Source organism: Urocitellus parryii, chromosome 12 (genome assembly GCF_045843805.1).
Source record: "Urocitellus parryii isolate mUroPar1 chromosome 12, mUroPar1.hap1, whole genome shotgun sequence".
Taxonomy (NCBI): domain Eukaryota; kingdom Metazoa; phylum Chordata; class Mammalia; order Rodentia; family Sciuridae; genus Urocitellus; species Urocitellus parryii.
In genome coordinates, this window is record NC_135542.1 from 40,371,364 (window position 1) to 40,393,906 (window position 22,543).

Here is a 22,543-nt window from a genome sequence, read left to right on the forward strand (position 1 = left end):
TGTGTACCTGCCTTTTTCACTAGCTCTTGAGAAACTAGAGACCAACCTCATATTTATTGATATTTATGTCAACAGAAACTTATGGAACTGGACCTTCCAGACAGTAGGTAATGGCCAATTGTTGAAGGAAATAAAAGTAAACTCTTAGCTGGATCTTTCTATTGTGGACTTGCCAAAATTTAGCTCACTTTTGAGATTCAGAGAGCTATACAGTTTAGAAGGGACCACAACAATCTCCACAAGATCTTGCTTACTCCTGATGCCAACTGCAGCATCCAGGATTTCCAAAACTACTCATGGGTTTCATAGTTAGCTAGTCTCATAGAATTTGGAGAAAACAGTTATAGCCATAGTTATAGTTTCTTACAGTGAAAGAACACGGATTAAAATCAGCCAAAAAAGAAACTCATGGGTTTGATTCAGGGAAGTAGTAAAATTCAGAACTGTTGACCTCTCTCTGTTACTCTACAGATGCTGCATGCCAGGTAGGGATGCTCATTTCAGCCTTGACTTTACAACTTTTATTTGGTATCCATTATATAAGGATTACTGATTGGCTGATAAAATTGTGTTCAAGTGGTTGATCTCAGTTTTTAGAACAATGGATACTTTATCACTCAACTTCCCCGTCCCCTGCCGACATGTTGTTAGTCTTTCTGACATTTTTGGTCTTCAACCTAAGGTATGGACAGCCCTCAATCTGAGTGACACAGTTACTCTCTGCTAAGTCCAAGGCTTCCAGACAAAGACTACCTTCCAGGAGTCAAGGGAAAAGTTTAGACCTTTTTGTGGGGCAGGTTAAGTTCTTTATTTTCATTTTAAATAATTACAAGGAGAATTATTCCATCAGTCGAGGCCCTCCCATATCCTGAAATATCACTAATCTAACAATATGCAAAAAGAATGGCTAATCACACAAAATAATAGTTAATGGGAAAATGGATTATGGTTAGGTGTGAAAAGTAGGCTACAGGTAAGAAAAAAAGTGATAGAGTTGAAGTCCATCATTATGAACAGGTTGAAGATTCCTCTTGCATATCATTCTGTTTCTCTCATTTTCCTCCATTGCCCTTAATGTCCATTTTTTAGCCAGTCTTTACTTTTTTTAGTAAACCATTAAGAACATAACCTATCTATTATCAATAGCATCTTTTCTTAAAAGCCACGCTCTTTATGAAAACCATGTATGATCATTCCGTATCATTGAAAAGGCCAACTATGTTTGGAATTTTCCCTCTCTCCTCATCAAGCACATTTTGCTGGGTAAACATGAATTTGAAGGCCTTTCTTATTTATGCATGTTTGCTATTTTCTCTGTACAACTCCATTAAGGCATTGTCAACATTGCATAAGAAGTTCTTATTTAGCAGGAATGGATGTGAGCATTTGCACGAGTTTGTGCACAATGCATTCTCTCACTGATTAGATTTGGCAATATTGTGTTTGTATGTGAGTGGGTATATAGGGAATGGAATAAGAAAGTAGATGCTCCAGAGACCCAAAAGCCATGCAACATCATTCATTTATTGAGTTTTTGTTACTATTTTTCAATTGAAAGATGCTGTTGGTGCTGCTATGGTTGAGATAAAGAATATATAAAGGATAATCCTTGTATTCCCAGTCCTAGACACTAAAGTTATACATCTACAATTTGAAAGTGCAATTATTTATTTAAAATCCAATTTACCATTTTTTGTGGAAATATTTTAATTTTGTATGATGCAATCAAGTTTTGGAAGATTTTTTTTAAATCACTGATTTTGGGGTAAAAAATTAAGCAGATTCTCTCTCCTGAGTTCCTCTGTTATCTTTATTTTAAATGAGCATAGATTTTTAGATGAATCACCCATAGGCCAAATTAGAGTCTCCTTCTTAGCACCCAAGATTGCATAGTATTGCACCCTAATAGCAGTTCCTCTTAACTCTTTTTCAATTTTACACAAAAATGCTGCTCCACTTTGGCATCTTAGAACTCCAATATGTGCTTCATGTCAAATTATATCACTGCAATGAAGTTAGACACATTTATCAAAACTTTTAAGAATACGCAACATATAAAGATGAGTTATGAATTTAAATTTGTGATTAAATATTATCAAAGGAGCCAAATGGTATTTCCACTTAACAATCCTTGGGCAGAATTTCCAATAGACAAGTTGTCTCTGTAAGGCTGCATGAAGAATGAAAAGAGCAGAATAGAGAACTTGGGTCCGATTAAGTTCAAGGTCCAACAATTACCAAGTATATGAATTTTGCAAATAAATCACTAGAGTCTTAAAGTTAACTCAAGTAGGAAAAATCTCTAATAGTGCTCATAGTGCTATTTAAGACTCATGATGAAATAAATGAATGTTTGTGAAATACTTTGTAAATGTTAAATATTTTCTTTTAATCATTTCACCTTAATTTTCCTGGACTTCATAGTGATGATTTATATGAACAAAGGTGGATTGATATTTTGGGTGTTTATAATTGTTTTATTAGGATACCCTTATCATTGTTTATAAAACTAATGTATTTTGTAGGCATTCATTGAAGAAAATGATGAATAACAATAAATGTGCTTTTTGATTGATTTTGTTATTGGCACAGGGTGAGATGAGATCCCCAGGGTGTCCTCAGATTCAGGTTTTTAGTGTACCAAGGAAAGAACTGGGGGAGATGTGAAAGTTTGGCAGACAAGGCAGGGGTTTATTGAAAGAAAATGCTCCAGGAAAGAAAAGTGGGACAAGCTGGAAATAGCTCAAGGCCCAATTTACTCAGTGGAGCTCACTTTGATTGGGCTGTACTAGGTCCTCCCTTCTCCCTGTGGCTTTGGGTTGATTGACACCTTGGATGACAGTTAAATCTACTGCGCATGCTCAAGTTTCTTTTTCCTCCAGACAAAATGCACAATTAACATGCAATGCTGTTGATATGTCAACTAGCAACAACTTAACTTCAGGTCAGTTCCTTGGCTATTGGGCTTGTCCAAATTTGAGGATTCTCCCTTCATGATCTTGAATTCCAAATGGGCTCATCTAGTTTCTTCCTTTTAACCACAAGAAGGCCAGTTTTCCCCTCAGCGGAAGGGGCTTCCGGTGGAGTGTTGTGAGTGCCATGTGTAGAGCTAAGAGTCGTCAGAGATGGTCCTGTCCACCTGCCCTATCTCCTACCTAGCAACTGGATTTTTTTTTTTAGTATTTATAATTTATTTGATTTTTTTAAAATACAGGACAGCGGACTAGCAATTGGATTTAATTATTCTCTATGTTACTACTGACCACAATGAAATGCATCAGAACCAATAGCACAAAGCATTAATTTTGACCTTAACTTTATGTTCTGAGGATGCAAAAATTCTTTGTAAGCCTTTGCATTTTAAATTCTAAAGCAAATTTCTCCATGTCATCCTATCGGTCAATAAAAACGTTAAGATGAAGAAAGTTAACAAGTCAATGGTGATCATGCTATTCCTTAAGAGAATAGCACTTTTGGTGTTAATGGCAACATACACAGAATCAGATACTGACCTTTTGTCATAATTTCACTGTGTGAATAGCACTTCTACTGAGGGCTGGCCTTGAAAAGACCAATCATCACCCAAATCTGACTTAGTTGAAGAGCATTTAGACAATGCTGTACACTCGAGTAGTGTTGACCTTTTGGTAAAGAAAAAACACAAAAGCCATACAGGAGGAATGAATAGTTGAAAGGGTAAATGCTGGGAGGTGGGACAGAATTTGACTATGAAAACAAGGGAAAGACAGCAGCACTTTTCTCCTAAGTGGTCTTCCTTTACACGCCAGTCCTGAAATGCCACTTCTGTGCCAGTGAACCCATCCTCTAGCCAAGTTCTCTGAGGGGCTCCTCATGCGAGCATAAAATAACTTGCTAGACGCCTATAATGTAGAGCCACAGGCACTTTATATATATATTTTAAAAATTTTTTAATTGATTAAAAAAATAAATGACATCAGAACGCATTACAATTCTTATTACACACATACAGCACAATTTTTCATATCTCTGGTTGTATATAAAGTATGTGACGTTATATACTTTCAAAATTGACATCATTTCATTTTCATGAAACTACTCTCCTCCCCTGATTAAATAGCTTTGTAAATTTCAGCGCTTTATTCATTCAACAAGTATTTGTTGATCAACTGAACTCTGCTAGACACTAAGGTAAGACTACGGGTAGAAGGAGAGTGAGGCAAGTAACCATGTGCGGGCAGCGTGGGGTCATAAGGGACTTGGGAGGTCTCCAGTAAGGAAGTCATCTTATTTGCCTTATTTTTTTTCATCTAATTAATCAACAAGTTTTATTAATATTTGTTAATTTAAAAATCTTATAGATTTCTATCTCCTCATTCATTTAGCATTCCATTGTTTCCTGGAGATTGCTACTGAATCTCTTCAAGGTTGTTACAATGCTCTACATTCCTGGATGATTTAGGACTGTCTTAAAAAATAATATGAGATATATCTGAATCCAGTAGAAGACACATGTTTCATCTTGATTACTTAATTGATTCTATGAAGAAGGAATAAAAATGACTCCAATAAGCTGCCTACCCAATGGAGTGATAAATTCAAAGCTTATCCATACACAGAACCAACGGATGTGGCATCAATCTTTATATCCCCCAAATATTAGGATACAAAAATAATATTTTCTCTCCCTAATGGGGCCCAGCAAGGAATAAGTGTGACAAGATATACTGCCCTGTGCTTCACACACTGGTCATTTCATGGATGAATAGTTACAGGCTCCTACTTTGTGCTCAATACTACACGACAATCTTAGGTCATAGAAGCAAAGAATCAGGACCTCTGGCCTCTGAGAAGCTCACTGCTCGGTGAAGAAAAAAGGAGGTTAAGTAAGGAACTAAATCACAGTGTTAATGTGAAAGAGGTAAATAAAGATACTATGAAAACAAAAATCAATAAGCCCCTGGACTCATCACTCACGAGGTACCCTGTTTTATTGCATCTTACATTGGTTTGCTTTATTGTTCACAGCAAAATTCTGCAAGGTAAGTGTAATCACCTTTCCTCATCCTTACAGATAAGGAAATGAGGGCTCAGTTTAAATAGCTGGCATAAGATCAGCGAAAAAGTGGGGAGACCCGATGTGAAGCCAATTCTACAGAGCTTCAAAAATTGATTTTTCTGGATGCACTGCCTCTCAGGAGTTGATTCACGAGTCTTCTTCCATTCTGCATAATATACTTTCTCACATATTACAATATTATTCTTCAATTTCATTGCTGCAGTCATTTAATGCCAAGTCCTGCACTCTGTGGCTTTATAACTTTGGCCATGTCCCCAAACATCTCTATCCTTCTGCTTCCTTGTTTGTAAAATATGGATAATAAGAGCAGCCACCTGCAGTGTGGCTGCAAGGCATAAATGAGCTATGTGCTATAGATCAGAGGTTGGCAAACGTTTTTTGTAAAGGTCCACACAGTAAATACTGAGGGTTTTGCAGGTGACAGCACCTCCATAACAACTGCTCAATTCCGCTGTTGTAGCACAAAATCAGCCACACAGCTTGCAAGTGGATGGGTGTTGGTGTGTTGAAATAGAGCCTTAACTGCAAAAGAAATTGATGGGCAGATTGAACCTGTGGGACTTTCTTTGTCTTCTCCTATTATAAAGTGTATGACAAATAAGTATTAGTAAATGTTATTATTAATGCTATGAAATTTTAAGCTAGAAATGTTATAATGCTAACTACCTTATCTGGAGTCAGCCATATAGTCTATACTATATAGGGCTGAAGCTTGCATATGTCTTTTAAAATCATATTCAATGTCATCTCCTCAAAATCCCTGCAAGGGTATATTGTGCAGCTCCAGTGCCCTATCTGAATTGATTGTAAAGAGCCTCTTGTTGTCTTAGAATGTGTCATGAGAAATAAATAACTTTCCCATTCCAGGTTGCAACTGCTTCTTCACTGAGATAGAACAGGGTTTTTAGATGGAGAGACTTCAACATTTTGATAATTAAATTAGGATCCTTCATTTTTGTTGATTCTGAGGATAACTATACAGAGAAAATATATAAAAACAAAATTGTTACCATACCACTGACTCTCACTTTCTATTACATCTCAACTAATCTATCATCCAGAATGCCTTCATTGAGCATTCTGATCTTTCTCCCTTCTCTGCTCTCAAGACAGAGTGCCTCTATATCCTGGTAGGTAATGCTTGAAACCTCCACTGATGTTTTGCTATCTTACCTTCTTATAAAGTGTATCTCAAAGCCCGCAGTGTCAGCATGCCTGGCGCTCTCTGAGCACTGTTATGAATCATTGCTATGATATTCTTGGCCCTAATCATCATTAATGTCTCATATTTCTTATTTCATTTTACTGCTTATAAACTCTAAGGTCTTTCAAGTGCTTTGTCTCTTTGACACTCTTTCATGGTTCTTTTGTGAAGACTCCATGGAAGTCCACCTCCCCTGATGAGATGGAGTAGGTGCTGAACTTGACTCTATAGGGATGAGGGTTCAAATCCAGACTCATTTGCACCTAGTTCTGTAACCATGGGCAAGTTAAAGACTTCCCTGATCTTGAACTACTATCCATGTCTTGGTGTTCTTTTTCTGCATAGGCAAAATACATGCCAAGAACCTGCACCACACCTGCAACCTAATATTTCCTCCCCATGTATTTCCTCAACCCTACTTTTACTTACACCATCTTACAGGGTAGAGACCATTGGTACTTGCTAATTTCTAGATGAATATATTAACTGAGTCTCGAGCATTAAGTATATGCGTGCTGACTTTCATTTGAAAAAGTAAAAATTTTTTCCCTATCAACCAAAATATGATAATAATATGGTACTATAGTGGAAAAATACTCAGAGTGGTATATATTGTATTGTGCATCCTTTAGGATACATTTTTAAATCCATTCTATTTTCCTCAAGCCATGCAATTTTGTACACATCATTTTATTTACAGCAAAACTAAATAAATAGATCCCCTAAGTTTATCTACTCTTTTTATTTATTGTTGCACATTTTTCAAAGTAATTTCACATCTGCCTTCATAAACACCACGAAATAAGCAGGGCAGGGATTTATCAATCTGATTCCCTCCTAAGGAAACACATCAATAGAATTATTATAGTGACTACAGAAAGAGGCAAAAAGTACAGGTAGAACTTGGATTTTCTGATTCTTAGTTCTTAAACTATGTTTCACTCTTTCTGTGGTCCCTGTGGACACAGGGAAAAGAAGGAAAAGCAAGAGACACACCATCCAGAGAAAAGCTTAGGCTGCGAGTTCTGAAATGTGAAGTTCTACTCTCCAGCTATTCACAGACTCCGTTGCCTCCCTTTCCCTGGGTAATCAGTTTGAGGAAAGTCAAAGATAGGAATATTTGGAGAAGATACAACTAAGCAATACAGATTGACAGGTAGATTTTTTTCATTTTTTTTTTTTGCTACAAGATACTCAATTATTTAATTTATAAATAGGTATCAATCCCACAAATACTTGAGAGTTATTCCTAATATTAGCAAATATTTGTATAATGTAAATTATAAGCCAACATGGCATTGCCCTTTGAGGAGGTATTATTACGATTATCCCTTCTTTACAAATGATAGAATTGAATCAAATGTATGAAATACGATATCTCAAGAACTTTGTAAAGTTTTGAACAACTAATAATAAAAAAAAAGAATCCAAAAAAATGATAGAATTGAGACACAGTGGGTTCAATGACTTTCCCAAGGTTACAGCTGGTTTGGATCCAAGATTTCTATCTCTAGAAACCACAGTCTTAACTAGTATAACATTCTGATACTCTAATTATAGCCTTTTTTATTCATAACTCCTGGTTCTTAGTTGCTAGATTTGACTTGGTAATTTCCTGTGTAGACAGCGAGTCTGTGAGCCATGGTCTCCAGGGCTCCTGGGTTTCTCTCTGTTTTCTGGTGAGGAATAGTGAACTCTCATAGAGAAAACAGGGCTGGTTGGAATTACACTCGAATTTACCATCAGAGGGAATGTATTCTATGTCTCTGTATCCATGTTCCAAACTAATTAAAATGGTTGACAGTATATGCCTGAAGTCATTAAAACAGGAATGACAGGTAGGGAGGGAAGCCAGTGACCTCCACCAGGTAGGGCCCCCCAGGAGTTCTGTGTGTGTGGCCTCACTAAGCATCCTGCTCCTGGTACTGAGAGGATGGATGCAGCCATGGAAGGGTTTGGATGAGGGAGTCTACCCTGGCTTTAAGTTCTTATTCTTTTGGCTCTAAAAACGTGGACATAATCATATGGCTTATTTGTATGTATAAATAATGCGGAAAATAATGGAGTGTTAGAACTGATAAAAGAAGGTAGCCTGTTACTAAGCCTGGCAATTATTGGGCCCCTGGAATATGGTCTATAGGACCTGGGTGTGGTGGTGCACACCTGTAATCCCAGCAACTCTGGAGGTTGAGACAGAAGGATTTTAAATTCAAGGTCAGCCTGGGCAACTTAGTGAGACCCTGTCTCAAAAGAAAGCAAAATAAACTGGAAATGTTGCTCAGTAGTAAAGCACCCCTAGTTCAATCACCAATAATTCCCCCAGGGAAAAAGAAAAAGGAAGCAATCTATAAGCATGTATACATAGAAACACAGTCTCAAGTTTTACCAGCTGATAAACATATGCCACTCAATTTGTCTGGGTGGTAACAAAGGATAATCAAAAATAAAAACACTGGGGTCTGATTTGCCTGGGTGTGTAATTTGTCCCACTCCCCAACTGCAGGATGTAAGGCAGTTATTCATTCACCCTTAGTGTGAAATGAATTACTTACCATAGATTACTTACCATTGTCAACACCCAGTGAGAACTTTCAAAGCCAGAATTAGACAGGCAGTCGGTATCCACAGGTAAATCCAGTCAGGTCCCATCAAGGAGGCCAATCTGAGTGAGTCCTGAAATTGAAGACTGCCCCCTGAGGGACTGAAATGCCTTCAGAGCCCTTCCTCCACCCTATCAAGATAACCTGCCTCTGCTCCAACCTGTTGCTAAGGTATCCTACCCCAGTACCTGCCCCTCTCTACAGGGAGTTGTAAAAGTTGTTAATTAATGTGTCCTGGCTGCTCCATCCTTCAGCCCACCTGTTTCCCACCTCTTGGCAGTCCCAGCAAGCATGTCCTGGGCCTAGTCACATATGCAGGAAGGACTGAGGTAAGGGGAAGAGAGCAGGAGAACAAAGGAAGTCTGGACATATAAAGGAGGCAGAACACTTTGCTTCTTGGGAGACCAGGATACCAGCTATGGCCCTCTTTCCCAGGAGAAGTCTGTGTTACCCCTTTTTAAATAAACCCAGCTTTATAGTCTCGCCTCGGCTGCTTCTCTAATGTTATACTTGAACATGTGAGGGAGCAGAACTCATCACCGGGAACCGGCGGGTGGTATCACTTTCATAAAGATTTGGGTTAGTGCTTCCACTGAGAAAGTGAAGCGTGTGATCTCTATTCATCACCTATGATATACCTATTCATAAACTGTCACACTAGAGCTATCATTGACTGGTGTGTTCCACATATTTCTGTCCCAGGTATTCCTGAACATCTCCAGATGCTCTGGGTAAAATTACCCTTAGGATCTGTGTGCGGGAAGGGAGAGAGGAGGTGCTAAAGCCCACTCCAGCACCATTGATTTCTGTAGGAGGGTTGCAGGCTCCCGCTGCCCCCGCCCCACCCCAGCCATTGCCTGAGGAACTGTGAAGTCTGTGTTGTCTTCCTGGGCTGCTTTTGTTCATTTTCTTAACACCCTTCTTATCTCTGGGTCTTTTATGGCCCCTATCTGTGCTACTGCTGAATCCCTGATTTAATTTATCACTTTATCTGGGGAAGATAGTCTCAGACTGTCTATGAAGGCAAAGGACAAGCAAGTGTTTGTTTTCCAAATTGTGTGCACAAAAGAGTGGATCCCTTTGCTTCTCATGTTATAGAGGATAGAAAGCTGAAGTCCAAGTGAGGCCAGGGCCATGTGTTCACTGAAACAGAGGGGGGCTATGTCTGCCTCGCCTGACCCCCTTGACCTGCCCAGCCCAGCATGCCCTCCTGGTTCATGGCTGCAGCCTCCAACATCACCCGTCCCTCTCCCCATGTGCCTTCACGGGGCTCTCCTCTGTACACTCTGATGTGCAGTTTTCCCTGTTCTTGTCAGGACACCAGCCATCCAGGATCAGGCCAACCCTAATGACCCCATCTGAACTTGATTCCATCTTCCAAGACTCTATTTCTAAATAAGGCCGTATTTTGAGATGGGGTTAGAACTTGAACAAACCTTTTCAAGGGGCATAATTTAACATGTAAGTAGCCCAAAGATCTTTTTCCTGTTTTTTTTTTTTTCCTGAATCATTTCCAAGGAGCTAAGGTCTGATGAATCAGGTACTAAACTATCACAATCAAATACAAATGGCATTAGAATCCCAAATGTTGTCTCTATATACATTACCCCTGGTCACTAACAGTGTGTGGACTGACACCTCTCCCAGACTTCAGGGGGCACTGCTCGGAGGGGCAAACTGCTAGGAATGTGGGTGCTGGCTGGTGAATTCTGCAGCAGAGCCATGAGGGTGGACGGGTGTGCGCTGGAGGACTGTTGGCCTCTGAAGACTCCTCAGACCTGGCTCTTCCCTCTCTGGATTGCTCTTCCTCTAGTTTTCATCTGGAAAACTCTTGTTAAATTTCATAGCTCCGGTTAGATCTCCCTCAAGTCCTACCCAGTCTCATGTAGATGTTGATCCTCTGCATTCCCAGAGCAGCCTGGTGTTGTGGCACTTGATTATTGACCATCTTGTACACATTTTCTTTAAAATGTGAGTTAGTGGCCCCTGAAGGGGACACCCAGGTCCTCAGTGTTCTCGTGGTACCTGGCACACAGTGTATTGGTCCTCATTGATGAATGGGTTAGTAACTGCCAAGCACATTGGAGAGCTTAAGTCACCTTTGTGCCTGAGGTGGAAGCCATCAGGTAAGATGCCAAAGGTAGGCTATCCATTTTCACACTTCTGAAAGAAACGAGTCTTTCAGCAAAACAACAATGACCACTGAAATTCTGTCACATTATATTGGAGTGTACCATGTCTCTGAAGACTTTCATCTCTAGGCCATAAGACCCACTGGTTCCCATGATGGTATTTGAGAAAGATGCTGGGCCCAGTGGTTAATGCTCAATCACATAGTGTACTAGCACCCACCCACTTCTTGTCTTTTATTTAGTGTTCATCCATTCACTGTTGCTAAAAGCAATGGTTTCTAACTTGGTCCTCCAATTTGGAGGATATGTGCTACTGAAGTATCATTCCTGGGACACTGACTTGAGATGAACTTCTCTCTATAACAGGAAGTAAGCCATGAACCCCACTGACATTCTGAATTAGCTTACAGATATGATGGCATCTTACACTGTGGATTCTTAACTCCCAGGCCTCTGGAGAATTGTCTGTAAGGATGAGGACATGTAACCACAGATGCCCTTCCATGGACATTGGTGAAGCTGCATTGGGCAGGAGGACACCCACTGGCTTGCTTCTCATTAGGCTTTCATTTTCCTAAAACCAATTTGACATTACCTTTTATAAAGGGGCTCTTTTCAGGATGCTGCATTCTAAAATTGTATATTACAAAAATCATTCTATTTATTCTTCTCAAGGGGCAATTATGGGCCTTTAAGAGATTAACGAATGCACTTCTAGTCAGGTTAGGGATGGTATGTTTATTAGTATCAGTTTCAGGTTCTCTTTGACCAAGTTTCCCTTTCAGAGTTACTGGAAAGACTTAGTAACCCCTGTCCCCCAATGATCTTGTGTTTGAAAGAGACACGGTATACATTTGCCTCGGAATCTGGGGAATTGTCTCCTGCTGATTGGCTGCATCCTAGCAGGGCATGTGACTGGCAGGCCTGAGCATCCACACTTGGTTTCTAGGTTCATCATCTCAATAGAGGTCGGGAAGTAGAGAAAAGGGGACTCCGTATAGGAGGGTGGAGAGTGTAACTACAGGCTTTTATTAATAAGCCTTCTTTTTCTGGAAGTGCCAACAGTCCTGTTTTGCTTTTCATACATTTCTTACTTTACTTTTAATTTGATGTAATAAAATTGTTAAAGAAACTTATTTTTAATTCACAAAAATTTTAGCTCACTCTTGCATCCTAATGCCATTCGCAAATTATTTGGGAATTTTCTTTAATGGATGAGTATAAGTTTTGAAATCACAGGTTGGATTATTGGTGCCTATTTTTAGAATTTTTTGTAAATTCTTTACTTTCTTTTTTCTTTTTTTTCCTCATTTATCTGCAAGTCTGAAGACTAAATGCTTCTTTCTTCTAATAGTTTGTATAGTGTCAGGAGAGTAGTATTCTGCTGAGTAGCAGGGGATCGTTTTGCAATCCACTTAGCTCTGGGTTAAGAGGATTTCAAGAAAGAAATCATGAGAAAAGGAGAGAGGATAAGTAATGCAGTTCTGTTAAACCTTTCTTTCTATCTCTACTTCTAAAATGCTCCTCAATGTGCTAATCATCTCTCATTTCCAACAGTGTAACCTTTGCTTTGCTAGCCCAAGTCTCTGCCAATTTTGACTTTCTCGTCACTTGAAGATTGCCATGTGAAAATCAACTTTTATTGCTGCAGACCCAGTCTAATACTACTCCTCTCGGATTGTTCTCATCTATTGTTTTTGCTTTTGTCTCTTTGCTTCCATTGGAATAGATAGAACAGAACATCCTCAGTGGGAGCTTCGGACTCAGGTCCTGGGTGACCCGACCCACACAGTGCACAGCGGGCAGCTTCCACAAGAGGACTTGGTCATAAGAATGAAGGGGGCTTAAACCCAACCTACAGTTCTCGTTTATTTTTTTTGGGGGGGGGGAGGGGAGACAGCAGGGATTTAATCCAGGGTCACTCAACCACTGAGTGACATCTCCAGCACTATTTTGTGTTTTATTTATAGACAGGGTCTCACTGAGTTGCTTAGCGCCTCACTTTTGCTGAGGCTGGTTTGAACTCACGATCCTGCCTCAGCCTCCCAAAATGCTGGGATTACAGGCATGTATCACTGAGCCTGGCTCCATTTCTCTTTTCATACTTTACACCTGGGATTGACTGAGATGGTATGGCAGGTGTGTGTGTGTGTGTGTGTGTGTGTGTGTGTGTGTGAGAGAGAGAGAGAGAGAGAGAGAGAGAGAGAGAGAGAAAGCATTCTAGTTTGTATAAAGTAATATACAAACTCGCAGTTCCCCTCAGTGAGTTCCTTTGGAAGCAAGCGAAATCTCTTAAAGTGCCTTGATTATATTTGCAAAAAGGTTCAGATTCAAGAAATCTGCCCTTGAATCCTACTGATAAATATTTTTGTGTGTGATGGGAAAACATTAATTTTTATTATTTGTTAATAAACTTGCATAATTCATGTTTCCATTCAATTTGCATTATTTTTATATTTCAACAATGGACTATTAGAATTTGGTACACAGATACGTCATGTGGAGTAAACCAAGCAGCACCGTGTGCTGGGTGCCTCTCTAGGCAATGTTCCGTTTGTGTTTATGAAGGTGCTCCTCTTTCTATGGTCTCAAACATAAAAATGGCTTTGTCTGTGCTTCCAGATACCTTTACTAAAAACAGTGCTGATGGGATTTGTCCTTTATAAATATGTGACAGTACTAAAATCAATTGAGTTGGTAGGAAAATGCCATTAAATTGTTTCCTAAAAGAGTGAAACTATTTGGGTTCTTACATTATGTAGTTTATACATCCATGGTGCATATATGGAGGAGTCTGGATATGGTCATCTGCAAGAGGTATATTTTTGTGTGTGTGAGTTCGAAATCTTTGCTTAAGCTTGTCATAAATTGTCTTCCTCAATCTTTACCTCACACACAGTGAAGTTCAAGTTCAGGTTCTCTCTCTTCTACATTGTGTGACATTTGCTAATTAATTCACCAGGGCTCCACTTCATCAGTTAATATGTGGAATATGCAATATACCTCCTACTTTGTGCCGAGAATGATATAACACAATGCATATGGAAATGGCTACCATATGTCATCATAGTAAATGAAGCTATTAACTTTTAAGCTTTAATATTTTGAAAAATTTAAATCTTAATTTACAAATAGTGTGCCACTTTTAGCAAATCAAAATATAACAAGCCTAGTTTAAATTTGAATTTGAACTAAGCTTATTCCATTTTCAGACCCAAATTTTATGAATAGGCAAAATTGGTTTTCTTCTTTCCTCTATTCCAACTATGGTTGTCCTTAACCGGTATAATCTCATGGCACTTTCTATATACTGCTGTGGGGTGTTCCTATTTCTTTCATGTGTCCATATTCTCATTCACTTTGTAAGCCTGTGAAGGATAAGCATCCAGCCATATTCTTGGTTATCCCTCCTCTGGATGAAGTTTCCCTTCTTGTATCTGCTGAAGTCAGTGACTTTAAAATCATAAACTTACATTCATTCTCTTTTCCTTTTTAAGTGAATCATTTTAAACAATGGTTAGAAAAATACGTCGGTTATTGAGTACCAATATACTCTGCCAATTAAAAACTTAATAAATCTGAATTTACAAAATGAATGTGTTGCCATTTGTATCAGAAATGTATCTCTGCATCATAAAAATATTCATTCATTTAAAAATCTATTCTGTGTTTATTTAAAAATAGTTAATTCATGAAAACTCAATACATTCTCACTTTACAACTTCAGAATGAAGTCAAACACAGCTAGTATACCTTCCTTTGCACAAAAATCATTTACATTTACATGTAACATCTACTAAAACTTGTCAAGATGCTTTCCAATGCAAACAAGTGTCCCTAAAGATTTCCTGAGCAAAGTTATATATATGTTAGGATGCATCAATAGCTGAGACAAATGATTTTTTTAGAAAAATTCCTTGTCAGCTTTTCATCATCATGACAAAAACTCCTGACAAAAACATATTAAGGGAGGAAATGTTTATTTGGGACTCATGGTTTCAGATGTTCAGTGCATGGTTGGTTGACTCAACTTCTCTGGGTCTGAAATGAGGCAGAACATCATGGTGGGAATGCATGACAGAATAACGTTGCTTAGTTCATGGAAGCCCAGAAACAGGGATGGGGTGGGGGTAGGGGAGGGGTCAGGAACAAGATACCATCCACCAGGGAATGCTCTAAGAGCATTTTACATATATTTGATATATAGTAGCCTAGAATAAACATTCCAATTAGAAAGGAGAGGAGGAGAGACATGGAAAGAAGGGATGGACCAAAAGCAAGACTGAAATCCAGATAGGCAACCAAGTCCTACAGTTCCATGCCCAACATCTGGGGCAAATGATAACAAGATGTGGTTTCCAAAAGACTTGGGTGCCCTGCTGCATGGGCCTTGCTGATTGCATCCTGTGTGCCCTCTCCCTTGCGGTGGCTTTGTGCACAGCTACCAGCTTTGCTTGACAGTTGTTCCACATTACTTGCGATTTTTAATTTGTGAGGTTTCCACTGCAGCTTCAACTTCTTTCTCAAGCCTCAGGCATCACCCTCTTGGGCTAGATTCCGGGGTTCCTTGGACAATTTGCCTGGATCCTAGGTCTTCCTTTGAAATCTCATTGGAAACTCCCATGACCCATTTACTCCAGAATCCTGCATTCCTGCAGAACCAGCACCACATGGATAAAGTCAAGGCCAGCCACCTGCTTGAAGAGTTGTAAGTCCTCCTCGGACCATGGTTGCAGGAGCTTCTGAGTGGACCCTGGGGAAGCAACTTACCAGGCAGTTTTGTGCAGGCAGGATGCTCCTAAGGGCTCTTAAATGAGTTTTCATTTCTGCACCCTTGAGTCTACAATGGATGTGGTCTTATTGATTCTTGAGCTGCCCTTAAGCTTCATTTAATTGCCTCTGTGCATAGTACTTAGCTTTCCTCAAATGGTAGTAATCTCTTCAATAATCATACCTTCCATGGCCCCAATTTTACAGGCAATTTGACCAAACTGCAAGTTTTAAAAACCCATGCTTTTTTTATTTGCTCCCAATTTTTACAGTAAAACTGGCTAAAACTGCCAGCAACACACATGTCACCACCTAAATGCTGCACTTCCGCAGTCTGGCTGGGCACAAAATAACTGAGCCGCCACACAGCCTTGTAGGTTCAAAACAGGAACTCCTTTTTTTCTCCACACTTCGAGAATGCCTTCTCTAGGGACACACCACACACCAACCGGAAATCCCTCCTCTGGCACTTCCCCAACCAATGGGAACTCTCCAGGAATCCCCGCGAGAACTCCAAAGTAGCAGGCCAAGGCGGACAGCAGGGGTCTAATATACACAGCTTAACATTACCATTATCATCTCAATGGCTTGCTGGCATCACCTCTCAACCACTCTGTTCTGGCAAAAATGCCATGCGTCATTCGGACTCGACTATGGCTCTCAGCACTGCACTGCCTTGAGGGTTCCTCCACCAGATTACTTAATATTCTGCATTTAAATCTGGCCTCACACAAAGTCTCAGGACCTGGCTAAAATGCAGAAAAATTATTTGCCAGAACATAGCACATATGGCCTCTGGTACCTTTCTGCACAGAGTACTTGTTTTCCTCTGAAAATTTCTTGAGCATGGTCTTTACATCTGCATTGCCAGTCTGGTCTTTTGATTTCCTACCAGAATCACCTATTAAGACCTGCGTATGACATTCTAAGGTTAAGTATTCCTCTATCTCCAAACTTTTCCAAACTCCTTCCACAAACCAGTTCTAATGGTCTTTGAACCACATTGTCAGGTTAGTCACAACAGCAACACCACAGCTTGATACCAATTCCCATGAGAGTTAGCTTTTTGCCACTGTAATCAAATACTGACAAGGGCAATCTATAGGAAAAGTTTATTTTGGTCTTACTGTTTCAGAGGTTCAGTTCATGGTCAACTGACTCTTGTTTTGGGCCTGAAGTAAGACAGTATACTATGGCAGAAAGGCATGGTGGAGGAAAGCTGCTAATCTTCACATCCAAACCATAATAATTGGAGTAGTCTTTTCAAAAAATTGTCAAGAAAAAGAAAGGTGGCCTACTCTTTTCTGCAACAATTCCTCACCAATGTACCTGACTCAGTGATCTTTTTATTTTCCCCCCAGGAATGGACAACAGTTATCTTTCCAAGACTCCAAATTAATAAACAAGACTCCAAACAGAACTTTTCAATGGCTCTTTATTGACTATGCAAATTTGAAAACTATTTCTGTAAGTCAAATCTTACAAAATTAGTTCTATATGATTTTTTAATGTTTTACCAAATTAGTTGTTGAAAAATCATTGGCTTTTCCGATTTCCTTTTACACCTGTATAGAATACAAGTTTAACTATTAAAGTGAGAGTTCTACCAGAAGATTTTTTCCTAACAGTCAATATATTTAAAATTCTAATTATAAAATTAAATCCTTTGTGTCATTTTGTCTCATAAAATTTATTCATCTTATTATTGCTTTGTTGGAGAGGATTTTCAATGTATTCTTCTTTGCAAGCTTTATTTTCAATAATTGAAATTTGCAAAAAACATAGAGCTGAAATGTTGGGCTTCTCGAGTCAATGTTTTCTTCATCATTTAAAAATAACCTCAACTAAGTCGGCCTCTCTTTGATTTTTCAATGTTCCTAAATAATTTTCTTGTTGTTATTTGTGCTATTCAAATTAACTCCATTGCCTATGTTTTTTAAGAGAGAGAGAGAGAGAGAGAGAGAGAGAGAGAGAGAGAGAGAGAATTAGAGAATTTTAATATTTATTTATTTTTTTAGTTATTGGCGAACACAACATCTTTGTATATGGTGCTGAGGATCGAACCAGGCAAGCACGCTACCACTTGAGCCACATCCCCAGCCCTACCTATGTTTTTCTAAGACACAGAGTAAACACAAAATAAGTGTGAATGCTTGTGATTTCTGTGAGTGATGCAGCAAAAATAACTGGACAGCATTAGTTGATGTCTGACTGTCACAAACCTAAAGTGAATGGTGGCATAATTACAGCAAGAAGCAGAACACACACAGTGTCTTAGGGGAAGAATTGAGTTGTACTCTGAGTGGATATTAGAAGGAGGGCCCCGTTAGTGTCCTGGACTTGCATTTCCTTGACACATCTATTTGACAGTCTACGGAGTGCCACTTTTTTGGCTCACTTGAGTGGACTCAGCTGGAGCCTTGGCGTCACCTAAAATCCTCACATCTGGAGCATAGAGACATGTTGGTCTCTTTCTCCACTGTTCTCACTCAATCATAAATATCACATCTGCTTTTTAATATTAAGACCATTTGCCCTACCACTTTCCCTTACCCAGTTTCCTACATTCTTTTCCCATTCTGCTGAAATTACAAAGACTATTTAGAGTGCTCTGTATACTAACTATATATTGCAATTATTTAAATTTTAATGACATAATTTTCCAAAACTCTTTTCTCTTATGGGTGGCACCTCCTCCATAAGGTGCATCACAGTGTGAGTGCAGCTACTCTAGTTTTTTTTAAAAGGATCTGTGGATGATCTGGTTGTATATTCAGTATTCTAGCTGATGCATTGCCCACATCTTATCTCTTCCCTCTCTTTTCCTCATCTGCCCAAACAGTTAAACAAATGTTTCCCTCAAGTGCTGGTCATCTTCTGAAAAAAGAAAAATAACCACATCATTTGTTTTCATAAAATTTTATACTCTTCCAATACCCATAGACAAATTCTTTTTTTTTTTATTTCTAGTAAGTTTATCTGCCATTCTCTCTTTCTTTAATCAGGTGGATTTTTCTCTGATATTGTCACATTATCTAGGGATTTGTTTCTGCCTCCTTTTATCCTATCAGCAGATCACAGATCCACTCTACCAGGTCCTGTGCTGGGTCCTCTCATATCCCAGGTCCACAGGAGCTTTCCTGGTCCAAGCTGGTTCATCCGTTTGACCAGCTTCTCTTTACCAGCTTTCATATCCACTGATTCTTCACTTAGGCATTTAAGGATCAGTACATCTTTTTCTTCTTAAAACAGAACCAACCTTACAATGACACCCCACAAATACTTTATTCTGTGTCCCACTCCATCTTGCATTTTCTCTCCTTATTATAGATTCTTAAATGTCTGATAAAGTCTCCTGCTAACTGCTCCAGTAACCTTGATTTCCAACCCTAATGCTATTTCCCTTCAGTGGTATTTCTCCTTGCAGATCCCAATGTTTCTTTACAAATCTCACCAGCTCCCATGGTCCCGCTTTCTCCTGTAATTTCTATTTCAAATCCTGCTGTTGTGTTCATGTATTGCTTATTCTATGTGGTGTTTAAATCCGTGTCTCAGAATATAATTCCAGGTCTTTTCTCATCTTTCTGTGCATCTCCTTTTTCTCACACCATATTGTGATCAAATTGATTGAGTCTGCATTAGATAAGAAAATATGATTTCTCTAAGGGCACTATATTCATGATTTTTTTATTCATGACTCAGTTTCTCAGTAACTATTAGTCTAGTACACATAAAATATTCAATAAATGGCCATTTAATAAATATTAAAATAAATAAATGAATGTATATTTTGGGTAAAATTAAGCTGCCTTATTTACTATATTTTGTAATTGTTCTTTAATTTTTTGATTGCCAAATTCCCCTCTTATCAAATCCCCTGGCTTCTTTAAACCCTTCCAAGGTTTTCATAAAGTCTCAGTAAAATACTTTTTGTTATGTTTGTGCTGAGCAAAGATGTAGAAGTAGAACTAATCCTGTTCGGTTTGCACAATTCCTTGACTCACAAAAACTGACAGCAGCCAAGTGGAGTCCTGTTCAGCTTCTGTGATCTACTGAGCAGAAGGAAAGACCACCAGGGAGGGAAGTGAATAGTCCTGAAGGGAAAGGACAGTGGGGATTCTGTTGGAGCCATTCATCCTTTACATGAACAATAATAATAATAATAAGTTTGCAGAAGCACCACATCCCTCATTCTACAGTACAGGATACAAACCTCCATTTGTTCTGGACATGTATTGAATAGCTTTTCTTATAAATCCTAGATGGTTTTATGGAGAAATCTGGAAAGGGCATTAACTATTGATGAAGTATTTAGAGATGGAGAAAAGTGAATCGGGTAAGATATTGCTGATAGGAAGAAACAGCTGAGCGTACTGCTTTTCTCTTTCAAGTAATAAGGAAATCAATCACAGAACAACACATACGTTCATATGAATGGCAACCAGGCACAATTTTAAGAAAAAAAGTCTTAGCAGGCAGAGCTATTGTTCTTTGTATATCTACCTATGGGGCAATGGAAATTAAAGTGGAAATATCACTGCCCTGGACATGAGGAACTAATCTAAGGTTTCTCTGAACTTGTCTTCTGTTCTGTAAAACAGAGTTTGCATCACACATTTCCAAAGACCACTTGAGGCTCTGAAGTCATACTTCCCCCCTGCTGCACTCCCCCCACCATCCTATAATTCTGGATAAGATTGTTATAGCATTGTCCTTCACCTATGTTATTAGAAAGGAAATCAATGACATGGATCTATGTTGATCACTTCATTTTGAATGGCTAGACGTATAGCTTGTAACTATCCCAATTAACTGAACATATGAGCCACTTCTCCCTGTAATTCTGACAGCGTGTTCATTAACTTTTTCAACTCCAGCTCTTTTAATGGCTCCTGACTGTAACAGTTTAAATGAATACATTTAAAGTATCTTAGTATCTTAGTCCATAAACAAAATTCTTAACCTTTTAAAAAATTGTTGTTAGATTGTTATTACTTTTCTTCTTTCCTGGCAATGGATTGCTAGGTTTTTTTTCCCCTCATTTTCCAAAGAGAAAGAGTAAGGTAAATGGGAAAATGATGATTGTTGAGTAGATTAAGTATTTCAGTTACAAGAGAAATGCAGAACACAATTGCCTGGCATATTTCACTCAGCTTTGGAAACACAGAGCTTATCAAAAGGAAGTTTTAGAGCTCCCTACCACAATTTTAGTGAGCAAGAGACCTGGGAGAGCAACATATATTTATTCTAAATCCTAAATTGTGATTTTAACTTATCTTGTCTCCAATATCTGATAGGATTCTGTTCAAGATTTATTTTACCTTCTGTTAGTACATTTTATATCTAGTTACATTTGTTTATTTCTAGGTGAGAAATTATATATATCTCCAAAATGTGTTCTTATTTTTTAATTTAACTTTTTGTTAATTATCAACAGTTCTGTTGACAAATTGGGAAATGATGATTTTTGAACAATAAACTTATTTAAATATGAATATGAATACACACATTATGCATGTATGTGTGTGTGTGTGTGTGTATATATATATATATATATATATATATATATATATATATATATATCAATGAGATCAAATGATTATGGAGGTTAGCAAGTCCAAGTCCTCGGCATCAGTGTCGCAGTTTGAGTCCAAAGGCTGAAAATTCTTTAAAATCAGGAACGGCCATAAAGAAAATTCTTTCTTATTAGAGACAGGTTTTATTCAGACCTTCAAACCAACAGGATGAAACACATTAGGTAAGATAATCTGCTTTACTTTGTCTAACTGTTTAAATGTTAAATTTTACTTGAACTACAAGTATTCTCAGGAAATCAACATGGATAATGTTTGGCTAACCAACTGGGTACCCCATAGCCTAGTTAAATTACTGCATAAAATTAACCATCATGGAGACTAACAAATAGATAAATTCATATCCATAACTTTATGAATACTGAGAAAGGGAGCCAAAGGGTGAGGAAATAAAATGAAAATCTTATTTGTTGTATGTTCTTTTAATACTCTAAATAATTTTACTTTTTTGTTTTAAGATGTAATTATTGTTAATTATCACGAATCATGTTCAACAAATCTGGGAATGATGATTATTAAAAAATAAACTTTTCCATGAATACAATTTTTTTCCGTCTCTCCTTATAAGCAAACAACTAATAGAGGAATGTTAAAAAATTTGAGCCATGTCAGAAATGGCCCTCTAGAAGATTAATTTAATGGCCCTACTTAATAATTTGTCATACTGATTATAGAAATACTGATATTTAAGTTTTTGATTTAGGATTTTAACTGGCGTATATTTTTACACTGCAGCTTTCTAATGGGTAATCCAATCATTATCTGAGTGAATAGTAAACAGACACTAAATGAATATTATTTATAAGCTAAATATGGAAAAGTGTATGTCTCCTTCCAAAATGATGACAATGTTGGAAAATTATCAGCAAGTATATTTTATGGGTTTGGCTTCTGACGCCCATACCCTTAGCCCACACAGAAAATATTCAGCACGAAAACTCAAGGCTCTGAGCACATTTGTTCTCTATGGCAGATGGAGAGAGAGTTAAGAGGTAATTGTTGCTACAGAAAATATTTCCTGATTTAAATTAAAAAAACAGTATATTTTTTTAGGGTGTTTATCAACACTGAGTAAAAGCTACAAAGTTTCCAAAGACAAATCATGAAATGCACCAATATTTAAACATGTAATATAGATTGTGCTAAGACATATTTTATGCTAGCTTTCATCATTTAATACTCAT